Raw genomic sequence first — 20,031 nt, forward strand, 5'->3', positions numbered from 1 at the left:
TAGCGCCAGATCTCACTAGATATAGCGCTGAGATGCACTGGGTGACATCTTTGTGAATCTGCCCCAGGATTATTAGCCACAAATGGTGTAAGTGCCATACATGCACATCTAAGAATCACTTAGGCCAGTTGTACTCCGCTTGCATCATATTTACAAATGTGCAAGAACTCAGCAAAATAAGAATGCATAACTTCATCACTTACTGTATGTATGTGTGCATAACTGTGTTTTCTCCAGTCTTACATTTGTTGGTCCTTCCCTTGGTGAGTCACAGGATAGGCCAGAAAGATTCAGAAACATTTTAACTGCATCCCCCACATTTACCTGAACACATCAACGGCACCCGAAAGATGGAACTGTAGGTATTAAAAAGAGCATGAGAAGGAGTCACAGTTACTCCAGTTTGCACAGGGTATAGGACCAAAGAACAGAAAAATAGCTCAGTGTGAAAAAAACATGTATTTATAAAGATAATTACGAATGTGCCCAATTCATTTAGGTGGTCAGAATCTATATCTGCTTGGATAGGAAATGTTACTAATAGGAAAGTTTACCAACTTTCCCAAACAGGGACAACTTATGGACAGATGTTGAAGGAACCTATGACTGATGTCCTTCATGACTGTCTTAGTAAATTGTGCCCTTTAATTTTGCGGCCTCTCGTTCCTGACTTCTTCACACAGTTCCTTATCCGGACAAGCTCTGGATGTCCAACCTCCATCCTATCTATGAGGGCATCCTAACCTGGCTACAGGCACATTAGTGCAGTCAGATGACGTCTCATGACACAGATGTGCCCCTTTGTTATTCAAAGACCATTCAGCTGTACTATGAACCAAGCCCCAACTTTTAGCCTGTACCAAACATGACTTGCTTTAGACTGGCTGAGAAGATAGCAACAGCCCAACAATGTCAATAGAATGATTGCATCTTCCTTCTTGCCCCCCCCCCCCCACCCTTTGGAGCCCAGAGAGACCCCCCCATACTTAGCTTCAAGGTCACAGTCCATTGCATCGGATGTAGCCTAGAGAAGTCAGGCAACTTGTCACTTCCATGGAGAATGCCACAATATGAGGCTTTTGCATGGCAAGGCTGTGGCATCTAGTGTCACTTTCCTAAACCTTTCACATATAGCTCAATGAATTGTTCTTTGTGTGTTGGTGTCACCTTTTGTAATTCAGTCTGTTCTCAAAGATATGTTTGTATGTACATGAAATTTCTGTAGCGTGAACCTAGCCGATGGGCGGCGGAGTGCTGTACCTGGTCAAATACAAGGAGAAAGATCACTGTCTGACATAGAGCCCAGAGGATCATTTGAGTTCTTCAAGAAAATACTCATTAAAATAAATGAGTTGTCGCTGGGGAGGGAAATGGGGCCTTTAAATGTGTTGTGTGATGTGCATAGTAGAGCCTGCCCTTTCTGCCTTTACTATTCAAATTAGCCATTGAGGGGCTGATTTATTGAAGCTTTTCTTCGCCCTTGCACCACGCAAAGGAGCGCAAGGGCGACGCAAAACCTAGAATGATATTGATCAAGCCACGCAAGGCCACCTCGCTTGGCCCCGCGGTGCTTGGTAAATATGGAGTAACGCTAGTCACTGCCTTGTGGTACTCTACACTGGGAAGGCGTTCCGTGGTTGGATCGTTGGTGTTCCCCCGCATCCACCCACGGATTTTGAAACATTCCCATTTTTACCAGAACAGGTAAACCTGGGGATGCATCAAATTGCTACGCCTTCCCGGGGAGCCGTAATGAGGAGAATTGTCATTATTTTCCCTCTTTTATTCCTTTCTATGTAGAAAGAGAAACAAGCTTCAGAGGATTGTTTTTATGCACGAAGGTGCACAAAAACAACCCTGTCTGCAACACAGGCACCCATGCACCATGGTGCCAGGATGCCCGCATTGGCGGTAAGGAGCAGTTGGTGCACCAGCTCCTGCAGAGAGCAGGAACCCGCCACATCTTGATAAATATGGTGCAATCCTGCCCTCTCCCTTCCAAGCAGCTCAGCACAGCCTCTTGCTGGTGACGTCACGTGAAATAATGATGACCATGGCCTTGACTTTCCACCAACAGAGCATTGAGGCTGGCAGCTGTACTGCCAGAATTCTAGCAGCTGGGCCAAACAAACAAGGGGTGAGGTCCTGGTCATTCTTTACGACTTATTCCCAGCCATGGTGGATTTCTCGCTGTGCCAGGTACACTTCAGATGTCAAGCACAGTCAGCCTTCCTGGGGAAGGCAGTACACGACTCCTTAGTAAAAGACCAATGACCTTGCATGGGAACTCAGGAGGAATTGTAGAGTAGCTTTCCAGCCTGTTTCTAACCATACAACAGTGGCCATCCAATCACCAGCCTTCTTGGAAAATGGAAGAGGAAGGAAAAAGATGTCCCACCCCCTCAAGTAGATCCCCTGGTTTGACTTCAAGGAACAAAGGCACCTAAGGCCTGCTGGAGGTACAGTGACCTGAGCTGCCTTCGGTGTACAGGGAGGGTTTGGGAATAGACTGACCCTGCGGTCCTGTCTTCCGGGCTCCCTTCCCCGTGACCACTGGTCGCCATGTTTGAGTGAAAACACCCGCAACTGTTTATCAAGTGTTCGGTGGAGGCTGAAGATCTGCGACAACTTCAAACCACTTTTACAACTTATGTTTTAGTCTCCTCATCACCTGTCGAGTAGGGATCCGGTTCGAGGCCCCCCACGCCATTTTCTAATGTAATTATTTTTTTTAAAGCAACAGGGTTTGAAAACGAAAACTAATCTGGATCATTATTGATTGTATTTGTAAACTGTTACTCATTCTAATATTTTTTATATGCATCATGCCATCCCGGGACCCATGTGAACTCCGTGAAATGTGCACTGGGACTGTTTCAGGCTATTTTACGCACTTCGCTTGAGTCCCCAGAGCTCCTTCAGCATGAGAAGCGCTACCTCTGATAATTCTTTTTCTGACTAATGGTGTTGGCGGACCAGCTTGAGATCACTCACGTAGCATGGCCACAAGTGAAGTTGCTGTAAAGTTCCTGCCTGTGAAGGATGGTTGGGTTCTGTGGCCACAAGTGAAGTTGCTTAAAGTTCCTGCCTGTGAAGGATGGTTGGGTTCTGTGGCCACAAGTGAAGTTGCTGTAAAGTTCCTGCCTGTGAAGGATGGTTGGGTTCTGTGACCACAAGTGAAGTTGCTTAAAGTTCCTGTCTGAGAAGGATGGTTGGGTTCTGTGACCACAAGTGAAGTTGCTGTAAAGTTCCTGCCTGTGAAGGATGGTTGGGTTCTGTGACCACAAGTGAAGTTGCTGTAAAGTTCCTGCCTGTGAAGGATGGTTGGGTTCTGTGGCCACAAGTGAAGTTGCTGTAAAGTTCCTGCCTGTGAAGGATGGTTGGGTTCTGTGGCCACAAGTGAAGTTGCTGTAAAGTTCCTGCCTGTGAAGGATGGTTGGGTTCTGTGACCACAAGTGAAGTTGCTTAAAATTCCTGCCTGAGAAGGATGGTTGGGTGCTGTGACCTTGACTGAGGTCAGAGACCCTCAGGGATCTAGAAGAGTGAACCTGCTGCACTCAGTGCCTGACTTCAGCTGTTGGTTGCTAACGGTGGGGCCGCCACTCATTTTCAGGACTTATTTTTCAGCATTTGACTTTGGCCCGGAACAAGAAACCACAAGGCAGAAAAGGGAAACAGAAGGCAGAGTGGAAAAATAGGAAAATAATTGAGAAAGGGACAAAGCAGGGATAAAAAAGATTCAGTAAGAGGGAGAGAAACAAACATGAAGTGCTGCGAGGAAGAGGCAAGAGATGGATTCAAGGCAAGGAAGCATTAGTATTTACCAACTCTTTTTTTGTAGGTCGAGCACGCAAGCGCGTTGACGTGCTGTAATCTATCTGTGGGCTTTTACCCACGCCCACCGCATGCCCATCACTATCACTCGTTAATGGGCTTGTCTTTCAAAAAACCATTGTTATCATTGGTAAATGCTTTACGTTGTCCCTCCTTGGGGCAGTTTTGTTACTGCCTTACAGACTGACCCGGTTACATGGATAATTGCACGATTGCCAATACGTTTGACTGAGCGAACTTATTTTTCCTTTTGTGTCTCTCCTTCGCGCTCATGCTCATCGCAGTCGTGGCGCTTTGAATCGGCTCGCTTATGTCAACTGTTTTACTTTTCATTTTCAATTTATGTGGCAAGAAAAGTCCATTTAGGAATTAAGAACGCTAAGAGCTCTAGCTCGAGCAAACGCGAGACCCATTGCATTGCAATTTCTTGTTTTTGTTTTTTAACAAATTGAGCACTGGCTTTACTTGGCCATCCCTTCCCTTCCAGGTTGGGGACTGTGTCTCTTCGTCGGCTGCCTCCTTTGTCGCTCCACGCCTTCCTCAGGTGCTTGCTTACACATGAGGCTTTTGCACCTATATAAATACACTGCACACCTGCCCTCAGCGGCGCGAGCTGTGCGAGTCTTGTGATCAGAGTTGCAAAAGCTGAACATTTGCACACGCAGCAGTTTTGTGCAGAATATTCTGGCAGGACAGGGGTCTAGCGGGAAGACCTGAGGTAAGGCTTGTAGAGAAGGCTCACATCAGTTCTTCACAGGGTGGGGTAGTACAGGCATAGAACCGCCTACCAAGCAGGGGCGGTGGCGTGACCGTTGCAGCGTAAGCTGGAAGGACTGAGGCAGAAACTGAAGAAGGACAGTGCCAGCTAACCGGCAGGCCCAGGGCAGAGTCCATGGGCCCTGGCCCCTATATGATGTCACGGTGCAGGAAATGCAGCCTAGTGGCAAACTTTCTGACCCAGAGTTCGAATCCTGGCTTAGGCACTTGTTAAAAGATGATGGGATTCAGGGCACATCACTTCACCTGCCTGGCCTGTGCCTTGAATTGTAGTCAGACATGGAATGCTGTTAATACTGTGCTAAAGACAGGGCCAGTGGGATTATGCAATTGTGGGGCAGCAGCGATTTTCACATAATTATAGAGTTGACGCATTTGCCACACAATCCATCGTGCACCGCATAACCTGCAGATTTTAACAAAAGAAAAATTGTTTGTAGCTCAAACGGTTCAAAAGTAGCTTAATTGCAACGGCACATGTTGCTGCACAGAGGAAGGCCCTTTGCAAAGCTGGACTGGTCACCTTTCTGTTGCTTATTTGCTATATTTGGGTGTTAAACTGGTACTGAGATGCAGCCGGTGCCCAGAGACTGTTACCAATTTTAAAAATAGCAAAATAATGAAGTAAAACTTTTGCGAAATGTGCTGCATTATGCTGCATAAGTTGGCTATTCTTGCTGCATAATTTACTCAACGTTGTCGCATAATTTGACCCTTTCCTGACACATAATTCCAGTGGCCCTGGCTAAAGCGCAGAATACAGACAGGACCCCTCCTTAACAATGAAATAATGAGAGTATTGTGTTTACACATTGAAAGGTTTGGCACTGTGCATCAATAAACATTGAATGGCTTAGAGCTGTGGTAAACATAGAATGCGGCTTATGCTTCACAACCTGACATACATATAGATGCTGAATCCCCAGGCGCTGTTCCTTAGGGTTGGTTACCCTCTTCTGAGCACCCTGTGTCCCCATCTCCCTAATTCTTCAATCCCGGCCCTGTCACCAGGGCCCCTGCCTCTCTTCTCATCCAACCTTCTCTTCTGGCAGCTACCCAGAATCCTTTGCGGTCCTCCTCCTTCGGCTACTGTGGCGATGGCTCCTCCACCCCCATCTACCGCCCACCCTACAAACTTCCTTTTTTGCTTTTTTTGTACGCCTGTTGTTCTGTCGGCTCACTCACTATCTTTCTTTTAATTCAGTGATCCCCAAACTGTCGTCCGGAGACCCCTGGGGTCCACGAAACCTCATGAGGGGGTCCGCGGCTGCTTAGAAAATTAAATGATATTAACAGATTAGGTGCCTAGCTTTCAGTAATGACTCAGTGGGGGGGTCCCTGGATTCCAATAATGACTCAGTGGGGTCCCCGGGTTCCAGAAATGGTAAAGTGGGAGTCCACAGAACTCAAAAGTTTGAGAACCACTGCCTTAATTTAGTAAATCCCGGGAAGCTGATATTCGCAATTTCAGTGAAACATCTCTGTCCTACATGTCCTGTGTGGCCCCCTGCCCTTGTCATTGCATTACCGCCCTCCCTACCAGTGGTTCACTATAAGACTTGACCCTGGATCCCTGCAAGGGGCCCTCATAAACCGCCTCCCTAGTGGACTTTATCTCCTCTGGCTTCTCAAGGTATTCATATGCTAGTGACATCCAAACATTGTTTTTCCTCCCCTTGTAATCACCCTGCAAACCAAAACCACCATCTGTCTAATGACATGACACCCAGGATGTCTGTTCATTCATCTGTCCTCAGCAGCTCCTACACTCCTTACCACCCAGACATACTTTTTTGCTTTTTTTTATAGCGTTAACTCCCCCCAAAGGCATCAGGGCAATTTACTTGAGCACCAGATTACATTACACAAGGTCAAATGTTTGTTAGGCATCTGGGAGATTAAATGGTTTGCCCAAAATCACAGGTTGGTGAACTGGTGCCGGGACTCAAGCCTGGTTTCCCAGTTCCAAAGTCGGAAGCTCAGGCCTTAAGGCAGTGATACTCAAAGTGCGGCCCGGCGTCCGCATGCGGCCCTCCTGACATTTACATGCAGCCCCCAGGTCTTCAGCAGCACTGTGCTGTACTGCTGTTTACTTGACTTGGCACTAGCACTAAAAATTGTTAAATAAACGAGCAAGGATTTTATTTGGAGGCTAATTGAAAAGGGAGTAACTAGGGTGTCGTGGAACTCACCTTTAGAAACACCTTCATTATTAAAGACATCTTGCAGCAAAAATATAAAAGTATGATCTGTTTGAAATTCAAAAAGTGCATTTCATTAATCTGCAGAACCATTTCACCTTAGTTCACACTATTATTTCACAGCAGTGAGAAGTATTTTTTAAAGTGATATTTTTCAAACATAAATTTACAAACTTTCATCCCCCTCTACCCCCCACACCCTGACAACATTGTGAACTGTGAACTAAGAGACAAGTCAGTTGTTATGTGAACTCTTTGGGAGCGCTGGGTTTCTATTATGCAAGAACAATATTATAGTTTCGTAAATCAGACCCAGAAGGTTTTATACAGCATACATCCTGAAGACGTATTTCAAGGTTCTTATATGTGATGATGAAGAAAAAGGAGGTAAAGTGAAATAAAACATTTGCTTAGGATCACACAATTTGGTTAAGTGGAGAAGCCGGGATTTATACCCAAGTTTCTGGTTTCACATTGCGCAATTCAGGCACTAGATGTATACGCTTCATTTCCCCTACAACCACTACCCCTCCGCACCCCTCTGACCGCCACCCTGCTGGCATCAATGCGGCCCTCGGTCACATCACAGACCAAACAGTGCGGCCCCAGGGAAAATGTTTGTGAGTACCCATGCCTTAAGGCCTCATCTTCCTCGCCCCGTTTCAGGAACCGTATGGTGCAGTTTACCTGTGGAGTGAGGCTAAAATGCTCTTTCACACCCACTACCACAGCAGGAGAAAGTTGGGCATCTGCTCTTCCAAAGTGTTCCAACTCCCTGATCCATAAATTGGTCATGAGCAGGACCAGAGGAATTATGCGGCAGGTGCGGACCAAATTATCTGGCGAGTGCCAAAAATAATGTGGCATGAAAAGCCAAATTATGTGGTGTTATGCAGCATATTTTGTGGCAGTATTACTTCACTATTTTGTCATCTTAACAATGCTTTGCAAATGTTTTGCCGCATTAGTACCACTTTAACACTGAAATACAAGAATAAGCTCCTGAAAGATGACCAGTCAACCTTTGGAAAGGGACTTCACTGTGTGGCAAAAGATGTTGCTGCATTTTTAACAACTTTTGATCAGTCTGAGCTAAAGACTGGGTTTTTTTTTGTTTAAATCTGCAAATTATGCAGGAGGTGATGAATAAAGTGATAAATGCGGGAAATCCATTTTCATGCGAAAAACGCTGCAGTCGCATAATTGCATAAATCGAGTGGTCCTGGTTATAAGGAAGCTCTTACTGCAAGTTATCCCACAGAAGACGCCCCCTCCACCCCAAGCATCCTCGCTCTAGGTCTAAGACAAGAACATCAGGTTTGAGAATCTGCCCAGAAGCGCGCCCAACTCACATGACCAGCGCCACCTGTGGATCAAAGCAGGGAGCAGCACTAAAAAGTGGGTGAGAACATTTATAGAGCCCTCTCAAGCCCTATCAAGGCTCTGTTATAGAGCACTTTTATAGATCAGCAGCTGTGTCAAGGCGCTGTTACAAAGCACTCGTAGATCTCAGCAGACATCTCAAGGCGCGTTTCATATTGCATTCTTCTATATACCAGCAGATGTCTCTAGGCGCTGTTATGTAGCACTCATAAAATAGCAGAGATCTCAAGGCGCTGGTCAACAAGGGAAACTTTGCAGTAAAAGAGGCAGAGTGTGGTTGCACAGAGGAGTCACGCTCTGGGAAGAGAGTTCTTCAAGCGAACGCCCTCTGGTGTTCCAGGCCAAGCAGGACTTGCCTCCATCCCGCTCCAAAGTAACCACACGCCCACCAGGGTTCAATATTGTGCATACCCCCGGTATGGCCACTGGAATTATGAGGCAGGGGAAAGTCAAATTTTGAAGCAGGGTTAAGTGAATGATGCGACAAGAAAAGGCAAATTATGTGGCATTATGCGGCACATTTTGTGACTGTATTACTTCATTATTTTGGTTTTCTTTTAAGCTTGTTAACACTGTCTGGGCATTAGTTGTACCAGTTTAAGCACACATATAGCACTAAGCTACAGAAAGGTGACATGCCAGCCTTTGGAAAGGGCCTTCCACTGCGCGCCAACACGCGTCACTGCGTGCTTGCTACGTTTTCAACCGTTTGAGCTAGAAACACTTTTTTTCGTTAAAAACTGAAGATTGTGCGACAGATGCTGGATTATTTGGCAAATGTGTCAAACCTACAACTACGCGAAAATCACCACTTCCGCACAATCGCATAGTTTCAGTGGCCCTGTGCATATCTTAATGGCCTCACTTTACCCAGGTGACCACTCAAAGTTCAGTTAATTTACTGGCCTCTTCTCTGGAGCGCCAGCTCTGAGCCGCCGCCACCCATGTGGTACCTCGGCTTCACAGCCTGGGTACCCAAGACCCTGGTCCCCGCCCCCTCTCCCCCACTGATCAGAAAATGTAAATATGTATGTAAGCGTAATGCGTAATAGAGCGCAGAGAAGGCGTGTCTAGATGAAGTAACTTTTAAATTCTGCATCTCTGATTACTTGCCCTGTCCACAACACATTATCTGTCGAGTCTCTTCCCTTGTGTTACCACCTGACTCCAAGGCTCTTACGTGGAGCATCACATACCGCGTCTGCGGAAAGTCTCCTAATGACCAAAAATACAAAGGACCACAAGGCAAGTCAATTTAGATTGGAGTGGGGTGTAAGGGACCGAATACCTGGAAACTCAACCTATCACCCGAGGAGCCTTGCTGCAGAGCCTTTTCACCAGACTGGCCCAAGAGCGCACTGTTTGTAAATGATGCTGCAGGGAGCCGGCTCACCAGACTGGCCCAGGAGCGCACTGTTTGTAAATGATGCTGCAGAGCCATTTCACCAGACTGGCCCAGGAGCGCACTGTTTGTAAATGATGCTGCAGGGCCATTTCACCAGACTGGCCCAGGAGCGCACTGTTTGTAAATGATGCTGCAGAGCCATTTCACCAGACTGGCCCAGGAGCGCACTGTTTGTAAATGATGCTGCAGGGTGCCATTTCACCAGACTGGCCCAGGAGCGCACTGTTTGTAAATGATGTTGCAGGGAGCCGGCTCACCAGACTGGCCCGGGAGTGCACTGTTTGTAAATGATGCTGCAGGGAGCCGGCTCACCAGACTGGCCCAGGAGTGCACTGTCTGTAAATGATGCTGCAGGGCTCACCAGACTGGCCCAGGAGCGCACTGTTTGTAAATGATGCTGCAGGGAGCCGGCTCACCAGACTGGCCCAGGAGTTAACTGTTTGTAAATGATGCTGCAGGGAGCCGGCTCACCAGACTGGCCCAGGAGTGCACTGTTTGTAAATGATGCTGCAGGGACATTTCACCAGACTGGCCCAGGAGCGCACTGTCTGTAAATGATGCTGCAGGGAGACGGCTCACCAGACTGGCCCAGGAGTGCACTGTTTGTAAATGATGCTGCAGGGACATTTCACCAGACTGGCCCAGGAGCGCACTGTTTGTAAATGATGCTGCAGGGTGCCGGCTCACCAGACTGGCCCGGAAGTGCACTGTTTGTAAATGATGCTGCAGGGAGCCGGCTCACCAGACTGGCCCGGGAGTGCACTGTTTGTAAATGATGCTGCAGGGAGCCGGCTCACCAGACTGGCCCAGGAGTGCACTGTCTGTAAATGATGCTGCAGGGCTCACCAGACTGGCCCAGGAGCGCACTGTTTGTAAATGATGCTGCAGGGAGCCGGCTCACCAGACTGGCCCAGGAGTTAACTGTTTGTAAATGATGCTGCAGGGAGCCGGCTCACCAGACTGGCCCAGGAGTGCACTGTTTGTAAATGATGCTGCAGGGATATTTCACCAGACTGGCCCAGGAGCGCACTGTCTGTAAATGATGCTGCAGGGAGACGGCTCACCAGACTGGCCCAGGAGTGCACTGTTTGTAAATGATGCTGCAGGGACATTTCACCAGACTGGCCCAGGAGCGCACTGTTTGTAAATGATGCTGCAGGGTGCCGGCTCACCAGACTGGCCCGGAAGTGCACTGTTTGTAAATGATGCTGCAGGGAGCCGGGTCACCAGACTGGCCCAGGAGCGCACTGTTTGTGAATGATGCTGCAGGGAGCCGGCTCACCACTCTGGCCCAGGAGCGCACTATTTGTAAATGATGCTGCAGGGAGCCGGGTCACCAGACTGGCCCAGGAGCGCACTGTTTGTAAATGATGCTGCAGGGCTCACCAGACTGGCCCAGGAGCGCACTGTTTGTAAATGATGCTGCATGGAGACGGCTCACCAGACTGGCCCAGGAACGCACTGTTTGTGAATGATGCTGCAGAGCCATTTCACCAGACTGGCCCGGGAGTGCACTGTTTGTAAATGATGCTGCAGGGAGCCGGCTCACCACTCTGGCCCAGGAGCGCACTGTTTGTAAATGATGCTGCCGGGAGCCGGCTCACCAGACTGGCCCAGGAGTGCACTGTTTGTAAATGATGCTGCAGAGCCATTTCACCAGACTGGCCCAGGAGCACACTGTTTGGTGGTGGTGGGGCTGGTGGGTGGTACACTATTAGTAAATGGCACTACACTTGTCCTAGAGGTGGCTGGGCTGGTCGGGGGTACACTGTTAGTAAACGCTGCTACACTTATTCTACATGTAGCCAGGCTGGAGGGGCTACACTGCTTTGTAAATGTTAGTACACTTCTACAGGTGGTGGGGCAGGTGGGGGTACACTGTTAGTAAATGGTTTTACACTTATTCTACATGTAGCCAGGCTGGTGGGGTTACACTGCTTTGTAAATGTTAGTACACTTCTACAGGTGGCGGGGCTGGTGGGTGGTACACTGTTAGTAAATGGTATTACACTTTTTCTACAGGTAGCCAGGCTGGAGGGGTTACACCGCTTTGTAAATGTGAGTACACTTCTACAGGTGGTGCGGCTGGTGGGGTACACTGTTAGTAAATGGTATTACACTTATTCTACATGTAGCCTGGCTGGTGGGGTTACACTGCTTTGTAAATGTTAGTACACTTCTACAGGTGGCGGGGCTGGTGGGTGGTACACTGTTAGTAAATGGTATTACACTTTTTCTACAGGTAGCCAGGCTGGAGGGGTTACACCGCTTTGTAAATGTGAGTACACTTCTACAGGTGGTGCGGCTGGTGGGGTACACTGTTAGTAAATGGTATTACACTTATTCTACATGTAGCCAGGCTGGTGGGGTTACACTGCTTTGTAAATGTTAGTACACTTCTACAGGTGGCGGGGCTGGTGGGTGGTACACTGTTAGTAAATGGTATTACACTTTTTCTACAGGTAGCCAGGCTGGTGGGGTTACACTGCTTTGTAAATGTTAATAGACTTCTACAGGTGGTGGGGCTGGTGGGGGTACACTGTTAGTAAATGGTATTACACTTATTCTACAGGTAGCCAGTCTGGAGGGGTTACACTGCTTTGTAAATGTTAGTACACTTCTACAGGTGGTGGGGGTACACTGTTAGTAAATGGTATTACACTTATTCTACAGGTAGCCAGGCTGGTGGGGTTACACTGCTTTGTAAATGTTAGTACACTTCTACAGGTGGTGGGGCTGGTGGGGTTACACCGCTTTGTAAATGTTAGTACACTTCTACAGGTGGCGGGCTGGTGGGGTTACACCGCTTTGTAAATGTTAGTACACTTCTACAGGTGGTGGGGCTGGTGGGGGTACACTGTTAGTAAATGGTATTACACTTATTCTACTGGTAGCCAAGCTGGAGGGGTTACACCGCTTTGTAAATGTTAGTACACTTCTACAGGTGGTGGGGCTGGTGGGGGTACACTGTTAGTAAATGGTATTACACTTATTCTACTGGTAGCCACGCTGGTGGGGTTACACCGCTTTGTAAATGTTAGTACACTTCTACAGGTGGTGGGGCTGGTGGGGGTACACTGTTAGTAAATGGTATTACACTTATTCTACTGGTAGCCAAGCTGGAGGGGTTACACCGCTTTGTAAATGTTAGTACACTTCTACAGGTGGTGGGGCTGGTGGGGGTACACTGTTAGTAAATGGTATTACACTTATTCTACTGGTAGCTACGCTGGTGGGGTTACACCGCTTTGTAAATGTTAGTACACTTCTACAGGTGGTGCGGCTGGTGGGGTACACTGTTAGTAAATGGTATTACACTTATTCTACAGGTGGTGGGGCTGGTGGGGTTACACCGCTTTGTAAATGTTAGTACACTTCTACAGGTGGTGGGGCTGGTGGGTACACTGTTAGTAAATGTTGCTACACTTGTCCTGCAGGTGAGGTGCGCTACTTCATGAATGATGTGCACCTGATGACCTCTACTAGCTACACTGCAAAATATCAGTCTGTGTCCTAAGGTACCAGCCATGCCCTTGCAGATATAACAACACAGCACTGCAGCAACCCGGTCGTTGTTACCCACCCTCAATAGTGCCCGTTTCATCAACCTCAGACAATTGAACGGCTGCATGAATTTGCTAGGATTTGAACCTATGAGTATGCAGTGAAGCACAGCTCTCTGCAGTAGATACATTAACCTACTAAGCAGGTAGTGGTCCCCCAGACATACCGCATGGCACAGCTTAAGACATCCATGGCCTACCATGTGTGCAACGCCAAAACGTCAATACAATCTTAAAACAGGGTCCCTGGGAAAATAAAAAAGTGATGGGTAGAATTCTTCCCTCAATCAGTTACCGGGCAGCTTTGCAGCCCATCTGATCTTGTCTGCTGCTCACAGTTCCACTAGAGGCAAACGGCCTGATTTATTATTTCCTTTGGGATTTATATTTCGGCACCTCTGTGTTTGGGACACAGTAACCCCTCTGCCCAATCTAAATCAGGCACTAAGACCAGCCATATGCAAATCAGCCTAGATCCTGCTCCAATAAGAACAGTCCTGTCTGCGCCTGCGGGAATCTTCCCTGTGAACAGGCAAGCACGTGCACCTCGAGTCCAGAGCTTGGATCCACATCTGGGCATACCTGTCGCTCTTATGGGCCAATGAAAATGATTCCTTCGTTATAGGGCACCTATCTTGATTTACCAGGGCCTTCTCTCGGTAATACGGGGGCAGGGGGGATCTGGCCCGAATACTGACACTTCACGATGGTCCCCTTAGGGTGGCTGGGCCTGAGACCACAGGAAGGACTATTTAAACCATGAGTCACTCCTGTGATTATCTGGTCTCAGGGTGCCTGGGACGCATTGTGTTGTTTTTGGAATGTATATGGTGTCTTCTTAGGGACAAAAAGGTGGCAGAACCGTAAAGGCAGGTGATCCCTTCCAGAGAGACTCTTATTGAAAATGTACCCCTACTATTATCGGAATATTCAAAATTTGTGTCGCCTTCAGACCAGCTGTGCTACATTCGTTAAGGAACTCCAAAAACAACATATATCACAACGTGCACTCAGTATATGTGCTGTACTACAATGACCATAATGCTTTGCAAATGGCTACTGGGTAAAAACTCTGGATATAATGAAGTTGTGAAAGACGATGTGTATGACACATAACTACATGGTCCATAATCCAAAGCAAGACTGGAAATGGAAGAAGGACTGCTTAAACCATGCACCCCTCCTGTGATTTGCAGGTTTGACAGTATGTGTGTGTGCAGGTCCTGCGTGAAAGGTGCTTGTACACGGAATGCTATTAAACTGCAGTTTTTTTTATCGAATGTTAATAGATCTGCAGTCCTACGTGAAGAAGTTGTAAAACCGCATGTTTTCGTTAAAAGTGGTAAGAGCTGCACTTCTATGTGGAAAGTTGTTTCAGCTGCACCAGGGGGGATCCTAGGGATTTGGGGAACCCCGGGCCAAATTTATTTCGGGAACCCTGATTCGGAACAGCTTCGAATTTCAGCCCTTTCATACCCTCTTTGGCCAGGTCATTCTCCAAATTGTAAATGTGTTTACATGTAATAATCAGGGATATTGTCGTGGTTTCAATATTCTAACACAGCAGCAGCTCACTCACATTACTGCAAATAATCTCCGTGACACCCTCCCATTTCTCATGTGTGAAGTCCTGTTTTTATATAAAATAACCTTTTTATGAATGTTGCATGAAACATAAACACATTTCTCTGCGAAATGTCTGTAAAAGACTTTCACACATCACCCACATTAAAATAAACTAAATGAAATGTTTTTTAAAACAATTTGTTTAAGAATTCTTCTGTTCTGCAGTATTACCCGGGCATCAGGGTAAGTCTGCAGAATAGAGCTGGCGCCATCGGGGCCCCTCCGACAGGCTGGGGCCCGGGGCCAGAGCCCGCTTTGCCCATGCCTGACTCTGAGCTGCACTTATTGGTGGAAGGATGCTCGGAGCATGTTTGAGTAGATGCTCTCAGGACTGTACTCGTGCAAGGAATACTGGTAGTGGTGCACGTTTCTGTGAAGCGCTGTCCTGTGTGACACCCCTAGAACGCAGCGCTATGTAGAACTCTCCCAGAAGCGCGGTCCTATGTGACACACTACTACAATGCCGCCCTATGTGGCACACTCCTATAACGCAGCGCTATGTGGGAGGCTCACACCCTCGCACTGCGGTGTAACACACTCTCGGAAGCGCAATCCTATGGCACATTCCTGCAGTGTCGCGCTATGTGGCACACTCATAGAACGCAGCGCTATGTGAAACACTCAGAAGTGCCTTACTGTGTAACACGCTCACGGAAGGGCAGTCTTATGTGGCCCACTCCTAAACGCAGCGCTTTGTGGCACACTCCCACAACGCAGCGCTATGTGGAACGCTCCCAGAAGTGCATTGCTGAGTGACACGCTGACATAAGGGACACTCCTAGAACACAGCACTATATGGCACACCCCTATAATGCAGCGCTGTGTGGCACTCTCCTACAACGCAGCGCTATCTGGCACAAGCCTAGAACGCAGCCGCGATGTGACACACCCCTAGAAAGCAGCGCTATGTGGCACACTCCTAGAACGCAGCGCTATGTGGAACGCTTCGAAAAGTGCATTGCTGTGTGACACGCTCACAAAAGGGTAGTCCTATGTGGCACACTCCTACAACGCAGCGCTTCGTGGAACGTTCCCAGAAGTGCAGAGCCCTTGGCTTCGCAGCGCTCATTCACACAGAAATCCCACTTACCGCTTTGAAGCCGGGATGGAGTCTGGCGGTGGGTCCCCGGTCCCGGAAAGACGTTGGGGAGCACGGAGCCCCTCCCGGAGCGCTGACGAGGAGGATCCGAGTGGGGCTCAGGGCAGCATCTCCCGGCCTCGGCCGAGCTGGGGGCCCCTGTCTCTGATCTCCCCAGGGCAGACCGCCGGGTGTCTCTTTCCTGCCTGTAGAGACGGCCGCGCACTCACGGAGGAGAGAGGGGCAAGGATGGGAGGAGGGTGGAGGGAGGGCTACAGAAAGAGAGAGTGCGAAGGGGGGATGGAAGAATCGAGGCGGAGAGGAAGAGAGACAGAGAGAGAGAGGAGAGAGAGAGAAAAGAGACAAAAGTCGAGGCTGCTACTAAAGGAGGGAGAGGTGTGATCTACTGGGTAATAGAAAGAAAGAATGAACGAGGGAGGGCGAGAGAGAAGCCTGTGGCGGAAGGACAGGAAAAAGAAGAGGGCAGAAGCAGGGGAGGCGAGGACAAGATGAAAGAGGAAGAAACTGGCAGGGAAAGTGAGAAGAAGAGAAAGTCAAGCAGGAAAGTGGGGGCAGAGGACAGGAAAGAACGAGAAGGGAACAGAAAGCGAGTAGAAGTGGAGGGCGGAGAGACAGACGCTCGGCGAGGAGAGATACAGGGAAGAGCCCTAGAAAGGGAGAGAGGGAAGGCGTGTAGGGGGCGAGGTCTCTCAGATCAGGGTGGGAAGTGCCCCCCACGGAGGCACCGAGGACAGGCTCTGGGCTCCAGTGGGAGGGACCCGATGGAGTTTGGCAATGCCCTGTGCCAGGCTGTGCCCTGCGCCAAGTTGTGGTCTGTGCCAGGCTGTGCCCCTTGCCGTGCCCTGTGCCAGGCTGTGCCGCCTGTCGTGGCCTGTGCCAGGCTGCGTGCCCTCTGCCCTGTGCCAGGCTGTGCCCTCTGCCACCTGCCGTACCTCCTGTCGTGCCCTGTGCCAGGCTGTGCCCTTTGCCCTATGCCAGACTGTGCACTGTGCCAGGCTGTGCCCCCTGCAGTGTCTCCGGTACAGGAATGCTGCCTATGCTGCCGGGCTCCCAGGGATGGCACAGCGGAGCTCCCACGGTGCCAGCCTCCTGGAGAGACTTCCTGCTGATGTCTCAGTGAGCCTGCCAGGCCCCGCCCACTCCACCTCTCCCACTCTCTGACACCTCCCTCCCTGCTCCCAGCTCCACCTCTCTCCTGAACTCCGGCACTCTCCATCACTCGCCAAATATACCATTCCCTCATCTCCACTCCGCCTGTCTCTTACTCTTTGACACTCAGTCTCTCTAGTAACATGTTATTCCATTCCCTCCTCTCTGTGTCTCTTACTCTATGATACTCTCCCCACCTGTCTCTTACTCTTTGACATTCTGTGTCTCTCCAGTAGCATGTCATTCCATCTCCACTCTCCGTCTGTCTCTTACTCTCTGACACTCTGCGTCTCTCCAGTAGCATGTCATTCCATCTCCACTCTCCGCCTATCTCTTACTCTCTGACACTCTGGGGCATATTTATACTCCGTTTGCGCCTAATTTGCGTCGTTTTTTTCGACGCAAATTCGACGCAAAACTAACTCCATATTTATACTTTGGCGTTAGACGCGTCTAGCGCCAAAGTTCATGGAGTTAGCGTAATTTTTTTGCGTGAACACCTTCCTTGCGTTAATGATATGCAAGGTAGGCGTTCCCGTCTAAAAAAATGACTCCGATGCTATTGCGTCTTATTTATACTCCCGGGCAAAAATGACGCCCGGGAGTGGGCGGGACTAAAAAACCTGCTTTTGCGCCGGATTTTAGCGCCTGGGTCAGGGCAGGCGTTAAGGGACCTGTGGGCTCAGAATGAGCCCAGAGGTGCCCTCCCAAGCCCCCAGGGACACCCCCTGCCACCCTTGCCCACCCCAGGAGGACACCCAAGGATGGAGGGACCCACCCCAGGGAAGAAAAGGTAAGTTGTGGTAAGTATTTTTATTTTATTTTTTTTTGGCATAGGGGGGCCTGATTTGTGCCCCCCTACATGCCACTATGCCCAATGACCATGCCCAGGGGACAGAAGTCCCCTGGGCATGGCCATTGGGCAAGGGGGCATGACTCCTGTCTTTGCTAAGACAGGAGTCATGTTAATGGGGGTTGGGCGCCCCAAAAAAATGGCGCAAATCGGGTTAAGACGTTTTTTTTGCCTCAGCCTGACTTGCCCCATTTTTGGACGCCCAAACGCCATTTTTCCCTACGCCGGCGCTGCCTGGTGTACGTGTTTTTTTTTCACGCACACCAAGCAGCGCCGGTCGGCTAACGCCGGCTAACGCCATTCAATAAATACGGCGCCCGCATGGCGCTTCAGAATGGCGTTAGCCGGCGCTAATTTTTTTGGCGCAAAACTGCGTTAGTGCAGTTTTGCGTCAAAAAGTATAAATATGGCCCTCTGCGTCTCTCCAGTAGGATGTCATTCCACCTCCTCTCTCTTACTCTCTCACATTATTTCCCTCCGAATCTCTACCTAAATGGTGGTATCATTTCTCTTCAAACATACGCTCCCCTCCTCCCCCTCCCTCCTCTGTCTATGACGCCCCATATCTCTCCCCAGCCACACTCCTCTCTCTTTTCACCTCTGTCCTTTGTTACTGTCTCTCAGTCTCCTTCTTTCCCCAGCACTAGTCCTCTCTTGCACTCCCTGACACTCGCTGTCTCTCCAAACACCCATTCTCTTTCACTCTCTATAGTTAGTTCTCTCTTACCTTCCAGCCCTCGTCTCCCCTCAAACAGATTTCCTCTCATCTGTCTCCTTCCTCTCTCTGATGCTAGCCAACATTTTAACATATCACCGCCCATTCTCACCTCTCACCTTGTGGCGCTCTTCTCCATCCATGGATGGGGAAGGAGGAGGTGGGGATGACAACAAGCCTTCAGCCCCCCCCCCCAATCCTTCAGGGGGCCCCATTCAGCCCAATTTCATTGAGTATTTGTGATATGTGGGTGACTCAGGAGTCCCCCTTCGCATTCTGCAAAGGGACCCCATCATTTTGTATTATGCCACCGGCTGGAAACATAACACGCCCCCCTCCATGGAAACCCACCACTCTTTCCATGGTGGTCATGGAGTCAACTTCGCCAGACACGGTGGCAGCCCAATTACCGCAGAAGATAAGGGGTCCCATACCACCCTAGAAGCTAGGGCCACTGTGTTACCCTAGTAGATAGGGTAACTGTGCTACCTACAATATAGGACCACCATGCCACCCTAGAAGATAGGGCCAATGTACCACCCTAGAAGATAGGGCCAGCATACCACCCTCGAAGATAGGGCCACAAGGCTACCCTAGGAGATAGGGCCACCGTGCCAGCCTAGAGGATAGGGCCACTGTGCTAACTAGAAGATAGGATCACCATGCCACCCTTGAAGATAGAGCCACCGTACCATTCTAGAAGATAGGGCCACCATACTACCCTAGAATATAGGGCTACTGTGCCACCCTAGAAGATAGGGCCACTGTGCCACCCAGAAGATTAGGCCACTGTGCCACCCTAGAAGATTAGGCCACCATGCTACCTTAAAAGATAGGGACACTGTGCCATCCTAGAAGATAGGGCAGCCATGCTACCCTAGAAGATAGGGCCACTGTGTTACCCTAGAAGATAATTTCACCATACCACTCTAGAAGATAGGGCCACCATGCTATCCTAGAAGATAGGGCCACTGTGCCACTCTAGAAGATAGGGCCACCATACTACCCTAGAAGATAGGGGCACCATGCTACCCTAGAATATAGGGCCACCATGCCACTGTAGAAGATAGGACCGCCATACCACCCTAGAAGGTATGGCTCCCATAATACTCCAGATGATAGGGCCACTGTGCCACCCTAGAACATAGGGCCACAGTGCTACCCTAGATGATGGGGTCACTGTGCTACCCTACAATATAGGGCCACCATACCATCCTAGTAGATAGGGCCACTGTACCACCCTAGAAGATAGGGCCACCGTGCCACCCTAGAAAATAGGGCCACTGTGCCATCCTGGAAGATAGGGCAGCATACCATCCTAGAAGATATGGTCACTATCTACCCTAGAAGATAGGGCCACTGTGCTACCATAGAAGATAGGACCACCATGCCACCTTAGAAGATTGGGCCGCCATGCTACATTAGA

The 20,031-nt window shown here is 49.2% G+C and overlaps 1 protein-coding gene across 1 annotated transcript in view; it reads right to left on the reverse strand.

Annotated features, from left to right (window-relative positions):
• Positions 1-17,003, reverse strand: part of LOC138261005 (chemokine-like protein TAFA-1) — a 232,744-nt gene extending 215,741 nt beyond the window's left edge. The window contains exon 1 of the mRNA XM_069209596.1: positions 15,880-17,003. The gene's annotated coding sequence lies outside the window, so the exon portion shown is untranslated. The remainder of the gene's footprint in view (positions 1-15,879) is intronic.
• Between the last annotated feature and the right edge of the window lie 3,028 nt (positions 17,004-20,031).

Source organism: Pleurodeles waltl, chromosome 10 (assembly GCF_031143425.1).
Source record: "Pleurodeles waltl isolate 20211129_DDA chromosome 10, aPleWal1.hap1.20221129, whole genome shotgun sequence".
Lineage (NCBI taxonomy): Eukaryota > Metazoa > Chordata > Amphibia > Caudata > Salamandridae > Pleurodeles > Pleurodeles waltl.